Source organism: Rousettus aegyptiacus, unplaced genomic scaffold (assembly GCF_014176215.1).
Source record: "Rousettus aegyptiacus isolate mRouAeg1 unplaced genomic scaffold, mRouAeg1.p scaffold_m13_p_3, whole genome shotgun sequence".
NCBI classification, from domain to species: domain Eukaryota; kingdom Metazoa; phylum Chordata; class Mammalia; order Chiroptera; family Pteropodidae; genus Rousettus; species Rousettus aegyptiacus.
The window spans coordinates 133,857,890-133,865,894 of NW_023416306.1; the positions used below are offsets into that span (position 1 = coordinate 133,857,890).

At 44.6% G+C, this 8,005-nt stretch overlaps 1 pseudogene; it reads left to right on the plus strand.

Annotated features, from left to right (window-relative positions):
• The first annotated feature begins 361 nt into the window (after positions 1 to 361).
• LOC118600547 lies at positions 362 to 476 on the plus strand (annotated as a pseudogene).
• Positions 477 to 8,005: the final 7,529 nt, after the last annotated feature.

Below are 8,005 nucleotides of genomic sequence, written 5' to 3' on the forward strand. Positions count from 1 at the left end.
CAGTAGTTCTCGTGTCAGCCTTATAGTCTTTTTTTTAGGTGCCTCTCGTGTCTTTAATTTTTCACCAGTCATTTGCTATGAATCTTTCAATGAAACTATTTTGGGAACTCGAAGCCTTTTGGAAGCTTCTGCCTGCAAATTAAAATAAGTATCCCATTCTGTTTGTTTGATTTAGGGAACCCTTAAAATACATTTCTTCAACGAACAAACTTGTCTAATTGGAATGGTCCCCACAATGGCCATTGTAATTCTAGGCTAATATAAGGTATTACTGGATGTGGTTTCATATTGTAGTGGTTAGCACGTCTGCTTTACACACAGAAGGTCCTGGGTTCGTGCCCCAGTGGAGCTACCATCCATGGTCTACAACCATGCCACTCTGAACAAACCAATATCTGATCTTGGAAGCTAAGCAGGGTTGGGCCTGGTTAGTACTTGGATGGGAGACCACCTAGGAAGACCAGGTGCTGTAGGCATAAATAATAATAAATAACAATAATACAAAAGGAAGGTATTACTGTTTTTGTGGGTATTTATAGCTTCCAAGACCATAGTTCTACATAAAATAAGCCAGTGTACCTGAAGGTGGCACACTCCACTCTTTGGAACTAAAGGATCTCATTTTAGCTAAGCCTTGGGTCTCTCAGAGCCAAATTAATACCTAAGAGGGATGTGCCGCTGGGTTGGGGATTGTGCGATGTTTTAAAGTGTACCTTGTTACACAGAAATTTTCTTGAGGTTAGTGGGTGACCTAATGTCCATTTAATCCATTTTGTGACTGACTAATCCTAACATGGGAATCTTTGAGTTAGGTTTCAAGTGCTCTAAAAGCTTTTAAGTGCTTGATTCATGCCCACCAATTTTATGGCTTTTGGCTTCCAAGATTCCCATTAGCAATAGTCTTTGCCTCATGTGCACATTAACACATCAGTCATAACCAGAGATGTTACTACAGACTGGCCAAGAGAAGGTGTTGGGTTCATACCACTAGCAGTTCCCAACATGGAACTATGGGCTAGACCAGCAGACCCCAACAAATGGGGACTACAGACTAACCAAGGGCTAAGAGTTATAAGGTTCTTGATGGAACCATCCATCTGCTATCTCAAGCCGATCTGCTAAGTCCCTTACTGGGACCAGGGACTAACCAAGGGCTAAAGACTGGCACTCTGTTAGAGCCTCCTGTCAGTCTAGACTGACCTGTTAACCCTAAACTGGAAAGCCAATTAGATTGGCAGGTCGATGCAAAGAGAGCGAAGCTCAGAACCAAGAGAACTTACCCACGGCCCTTGGAAATGGCAAGAAACGTAGAGAACTTAAAGGGTTCGCAGGTACCAGTTCCTGTGTTTCTCCTTGTCTCCAAAATTGTCAGAATTTTCTCTTGGATCTTGTTGCTGCTGCCAAATGCGTCAAACAACAAAATTCAACTGAGTAAATTTTGAAGATCTTATTGGTTTCATTCAATGATTCATAAATTGAGCAGCATCCCATCTAGCTAGTAGAAAGAAATTCTGAAGAGCTGTACAACTGAAAACCTTTATAGGCAGAAGGGGGTGGCACAAGGATGTTATACTAGCAAAGAGCTGATGGTGACAAGGTCACCTTTCTTTAGGGAATGACAGGAGTCTTATCAGGCAGATTGCTAGTGCTTACCAGGTAATTCCAGGTTGACTACTTTAAGATTCCATTCTTGGGAAAGGCTGAAACTATAATTAAGTTAGGTAGGTATTGTCTTGGTTTGGTGATGTGGGCTTAGCACAAGTGACTCCATTTTGAGCCCATTGTCTCTTTTTTAACACTGGGCATTTGCTTCATGCCAGGCAGAAAACATAGGCCATCTCACTTAATCCTCCTAACGGCCTTTTGGATCATCCTCATTTTACAATGTTAGGAAAAATTGTGTAAGTCTTTGAAAGGAAGAAAAAAAAAAGATTACTGTGTGCTGTGTGTCTTGAATAGTGTACCTTTCTGGGTAATCTGTACATTTCATTTGTCTTTGAGCTATTTTACAACTCTATAAATTGTAGAAAACTAATAACAATGCAAATGATTCTTGTTTATAGAGATGCAAGTAAATTTATCTGTTGGAATGCAAATGACTATTGCCTTGAGGATATTGACCAGTTTTGCAACTATTTTTAAATTCATTTTGGATTGCTTGTAACTTTGTAAGCTCTTTGGGTTTTTAACACTGTACTGGTTCCCTCATTAATTAATGAGTTAAATGAAATCTTTCTGACACTCGTTCATCTTTATACTTTTGTTAAAGTGGTTATTTAACATTTAAAAAATTATCCTTTAACATACATGACAAAACTTAACATTTAAATACTTTGCCCAAGGTCACAGCTTGTAATAGCTACAGTCTAATTCCAAACCTTATAATCTTTCTGCTGCCCACCCCCATACCCAGCTTTACAGCTTTTCTCCTTATAGCTCCTGGTTTACAAGGGATACAGTTGTTTGGTCACTTTACTTCTCAGAGCTTCGGTTTCCTCAGTTATCAATTAAGCCTTCCCTGCTAACCCTTATTAGTCAAATAGAGTCATATATATGGGAGCACCTGAGAAAGGTGAAAGCCTCATGCACACGTAAGTGTATTGTAATAAAGGAGGTCCATGGGGATATGGACATGGAATTAGTTTTGAGGGCAAATTCTGCCTCTACCACTTAGCAGCCCTGTGACCTTTTTCAAGACACCCAGTCCTATCTTGAACCCTTAACAGTCAAATGGGCTTGCTCTGACTACATCACAGAGCCATTGTATAGATGGAATGAGGTAATGGATGTGCAAGTGTGTTGTAGACTGGCAAGTGTTATAGAGAGTTTAAGCCTTAGTGTTGTAGAGGTAAGAAATGTCCAAAGCTGTAGAAAATTTTTATGAGTTTATTCGAGCCAAAACTGATGACAATGCCAAGATGCAAAATCATAAATGCTCCAGAGAATGACAATATGCAGTTTCTTTTATGCATTTGGAATTAAGGAGAGAATTTAAGGAAGATTATAGGAGAGTGAGAGAAAGCAAGGTGAGGATTGGATTACAGGATAGTTAACAAGATCGTATGCTCTGTTGAGGGTGGTCAAAGTTTCGAGGGGTATTACTTCTAGCACGTTAAAGGCGCATTAACTTAGATGCACAAGAACAATGGGCAGGACTGGCTTAAAAATCTTTTCCTAAAGAAGCTGTAGGCCTGGGGAATGACTGCCTTCCATGATGTGCCCAGTTAGGAATTTGTGATCAGATCACCCTCTGAGGTTACTACTCTGGTTAGATTTATTACAGCGGCCCGTTTTCACCCACAGTGTGATTGTTATTGTGCTACTCCCACTACTGCAGGGGGCGTGAAGTGGGGGAGTTTGAATGCAGGAGCCCCTGTCCTCTCTCCCCTAGCCTGCTTCTCCGGGGACAAACCAGGGCTACTAGGAGCAGGGGCTTCCTCCTCGAGCTGTCTGCCCCTCACTCTCCTCTCTACATCCCTGGGCCAAGCCAGCAGCAGTTATCAAGTCCACTTCCTTTTGGAGGCACTTTCCCAGTGAAAGTTCGGGAGGGATGCGTGTTCCCAGGCCCGGCTGAGCCAGCGCAGGTGTTTCATGACGACAACATTTGCAGAACTCTTGCATCAGCTCAGATGCACTTCCCAGTTTATTTACAGCTACTTGATGATTTAGGAGCCCTGTCTACTTGGATGTTTCCCCAAGATGACTTTTCACCAGGCATGAGCTTATTCACTTTCAGCCAACTGAGTAGGTGTGTTCCCACTTGGTGCTGTATGAAGGCCTAGTCTCCCCGCTCCTCTCTATCAGGACAGAGTGTCATAGACCTGCCAGGGTCAAAGGCAAGCAGAGACTATCAAGTCTGAAGGACTTGAAATCCGGCTGCTAGGTTATCAGAATCATCTGGGGAGCTTTTAAAAATCCAGATTTGAGGATCCGGACCCTCGAAATCAGAATCTGAAAGGGCAAGGCAAGGCAAGCTTTATTTTAAAATCATCCTCAAGGGCTTCTCATGCCTGGCAGCCTGGTTTGGAAACCACTCTTCTAAAGCAATCTTCTTTCTCTGAACAAGGAGGAGCCTATGACACAGGTGTGAAGTCAGTGTCAAAGTCACCCAGACTATCTGAATCCCTTTTGGATTCATTGTTCCGAAGGGACAGGTTCTTAGGGGGTTGGCATTTTCTCCTAGTGAAGCTGCTTTGCAGGAGCTTCTGCAGGGGGTAGAGGAATGGGGAAGGAGCTCTTACTGCATTCCAGAACAGATCTGGCTGTGAACAAACGAGAAAGAGCTTTAGCATAAGCCCAGCTAAATGGATAATTAAACAGATAGCAAAATGGAATGCAGTTCCACACACCTCATGGGAGCTGGCTGGGGGAGATAATATGCTTTCCTGTCGTCAGAAGGCACAGGAGGAAAAACAACTGGGCCTGGCCGTTGGCCATTTAACAATATTGCTTTTGTAAACAAGTTGAAAATCCAATAACTGTAAAACTTATGGCATGTCCTTAAAAGCCTATTGCTATTTTCTCCATAAATGCATGAGTGTTTCCAACTGACGGTGTTCTAATTAAACAGTCCACATCCCCAGGGCAGCTAGGTCATCCTTGAGAAGGAGGGTCTGATCCCTTCCAATGGCCTCAGGACCAGGGTTAGGGGTGATGAGCTTGGGGTGCAGCCCTGGCAACTCTCTTCCTTCTTCCTGTGGTCTATAACTAGAGATATCATCAAAGAACAATGAAGCACAAACCCAAAGAATCAAACTCTCAAGATAGAACCCCAGCAATGAATGCCCACCATAGGTGCCTCACAGAGCGAGAAGACGGAAAGGCTATTCGATTCGTCCACAAAGAAACCCTTTGGTGGTGGAAGCAACAAAATAGTAGAAAATGTGATTCCAGGCTCAGAGGAGCACACAGTCTTGATGGGGAGGGTATGCACGTGTGCACTCTGGGGCTGGGGGTCTTCATGAAGGAATCACAGAAACTCAGGGCTGGGTGGGATTCCAAAAGCCATTTGATCCACCTGCCAGCTCCCAGTTTCTGGCTCCTCTGGCCCCATCTTCCTGGAGTTGGGCCAAACTTCACAGATAAGGGCACTGTCCTTGACAAGACTTTCCCTCTAGATACCAGCTGCAAAAGCCTAAGGGTCCTCAGGTCCACTCTTGGTCTAACCAGCTGTCGACAAATTCAGGAGTTCCTATGACCACCCACAGGTTGATACTTTGCTAGAAAGACTCACAGGACTCAGGAAAGTGCTGTATTTATAAGTTTTTTAATTGTGGTGAAATGCATACAACATAAAATTCACCATCTTAACCATTTTTACGTATACCAGTTCAGTACTGTTAAGTACATTCACATTGTTGTGACACCCATCTCCAGAACTCTTTTTATCTTATAAAACTGAAACTGTACCTATTAAAAGCAATACTCCCTATTTCCCCCTTGCCTCAGCCCCTGGCAGCCATTCTTCACTTTCTATCTCTATAAATTGGACTACTCTATGTACCTCATATAAATGGAATCATACAGTATTTGCCTTTTTGATGATTACAATTTTGTTACAGAAAAAAGTTACAAATCTGAACCAGTGAAAGGGAGAGACACACAGGGCTAGGTCTGGGAGGATTCCAAGTGCAAAGCTTCTGTCGTCCCCAGGTATCCAGTGCCCTCTCAGCACTGAAGGGTGACAGAATCAAAATGTATTGACAACTAGAGTGGCTCACCTGAGCTTGGTGTCCAGAGTTTTTACTGAGGCTTAATTACACAGATGTGATTGATTGAATCATTGGCTTCCTCCAGCTTCTCCCCAAGGTCAGGGTAATACCACATGACTCAAAGCCCCAACCCTGTAATCACATGGTTCTTCTTTCTGACACAGGCAGCCTCTTATTTTAGGCCATCTCATTAGCATAAACCTGGAGAGACCAACCACAAATCACCTCATTAGCGTAAACTATTAGAGTGGTCTGAGGAGCCCACTGTGAACAAGGAAGACACCCCTATCACCTGGGAAATTCCAAGGGGATAGAAGTTAACTCCCAGGGACAGGACGGAGGCTAGCCAAATTCTTTATTATTCACCCACCTAACATTGTTGCCCTTATCTAATCACTTCCACTGACGTTCCTAGAAGACAACTGATCCAAACACTGGTGAACACCAGGGGGACCCCGTGCTGGGCCTGGTCTGGTCATTTAGCGCCATATGGCCTTGGATGATCACTTAACCTCTCTCTGCTACATGTCAGCTCCATTAAGGTAAAGTATGTTTGTCTTGTCACCGATGAATCCCAAGGGCCTGGAACAGTTCCTGACAGGCATATAACAGATGTTCAACCAATATTTGTTAAATGAATGAATGGATATACTTCGATCACTTTACCTGGACCATGAGGATTATTGCCAGAGTCCTATGTGTGGGGAAACTTGGGGCGCTGTGAGACACTAGGTGGAGTTGAGGGGCAGTAACTTACTCTTAGCCCAGTTTCCAAAAAAGCTGCAATTCCCTGTGGAGTGGGTGGGAAAAGTCAACTCGCTTTTGCTCTTAAGGACAAGAAACACTAGGAAAACATGTTGCCTTCTGATATTTCCCAGGTCTTGTGCATCAGTTATCCATTCAGTTTTCTGTTTGGCAGATGAGGACACTGCAGTTCAGAGTTCAAGGCCTCAAGGTTGCAAATGGTAGAGAGACTATGACTCTGGGCCCCACCTCTCCAAGAGCCTGGACTGGGCTGATATGTCTGTGTCCAGGAACCTGTGATGTGACAGCTGAAGAGGACCAGAGGTGGTCTCCAGAACAATGGTCTTGGAGAATGAACAGAGGCCAGGTTCTGGGCTGGGCTAGGCCACTAGCGGTGTGATCTTGGCTGAGTCACATGGCCTCTCAGGGCTGCTTCCTTCTCTGAGAAGTGGGACTAATGATCTCTTTGACACGAATATGGATAAAGTCATGATAGGTGTACCAGGACTTCCCAGTCTCTGAAGAGCGGTCCTCACAGACCCCTGCCGTTGACAGAGTCTTAGCTGCCGCCCACCCAAGGCACCCTGTGTCCCTTCCCCAATAGCCCCCTCCCCCGCTCCTCTGCCCAAAGGAGGGAAACCCATTTTCCTGGGAACAGCTGTGTTTCCTCAACAAACAAATGTTCCCTTAAAACATTTCTGAGGAAGAGCGGATGGTAATGAGCGAACATCTGGCCCATCGGCACACTTTTGTTTTTGGCGGCTCCGGAGCCCGCCAAGTGACTATTCCCGAATGTTCACCACGTCCCAGCACCTGCTATTCCCAATCAGGCTTGTACCACTACGCCTCGATTAAGAGCAGATGCGGGGCCGAGTGAACGAGGAGGGAGAAACCCCCTTCCTCAACGTCCCTGTGCTCCGCTTAAAGCCGGAGCAGTGGTCTGAGAGCTAGCAATGACGCCGGCTTCTGCCTTTGCCCTTCCCTCCTTCTATCCCTCCCTTCGTCCCTTTCTCTACCCAGCTGCTTGTGCTGTGGCCTTTGGGGATACAGATCTGCATGACACATCCTTGTTCTCAAGTGGCCCACAAGCTCCTAGGCATACCCTTCCTCCCTTTAATATAGGTGTTGGCAAAACTTGTTTTGTAAGGGGCCAGATAGAAATGTCTGGCTTTGCAGGCCACATGGTCTCTGTCACAACTATTCATGTCTGCAGTCAGCACAAAAGCAGCCATGGAAAAATATGTAAATGACATGTGATATGTAAATGAATGAGCATAGCTGCATTCTAATAAAATTTTATTTATGAAAATGGTGATGGGTCGAATTTAGCCCATGGGTCATAATTTGCTGACCCCTGCTACACTTCAACACCCTAAATTGAGGTGGTCACATCTCGGAGTATCCGCCTAAACTGTATTATCTCCCACCCATTGTACTATATGAGCCCTACCTGTCTTTCCCAAAGCCCCCCAGGAGCACAATTGATTGGACCAGCGTGACAACTGACCCAATCTGGCTACTCAGAGTCTTTTTCTGACTGGGGAATTAGG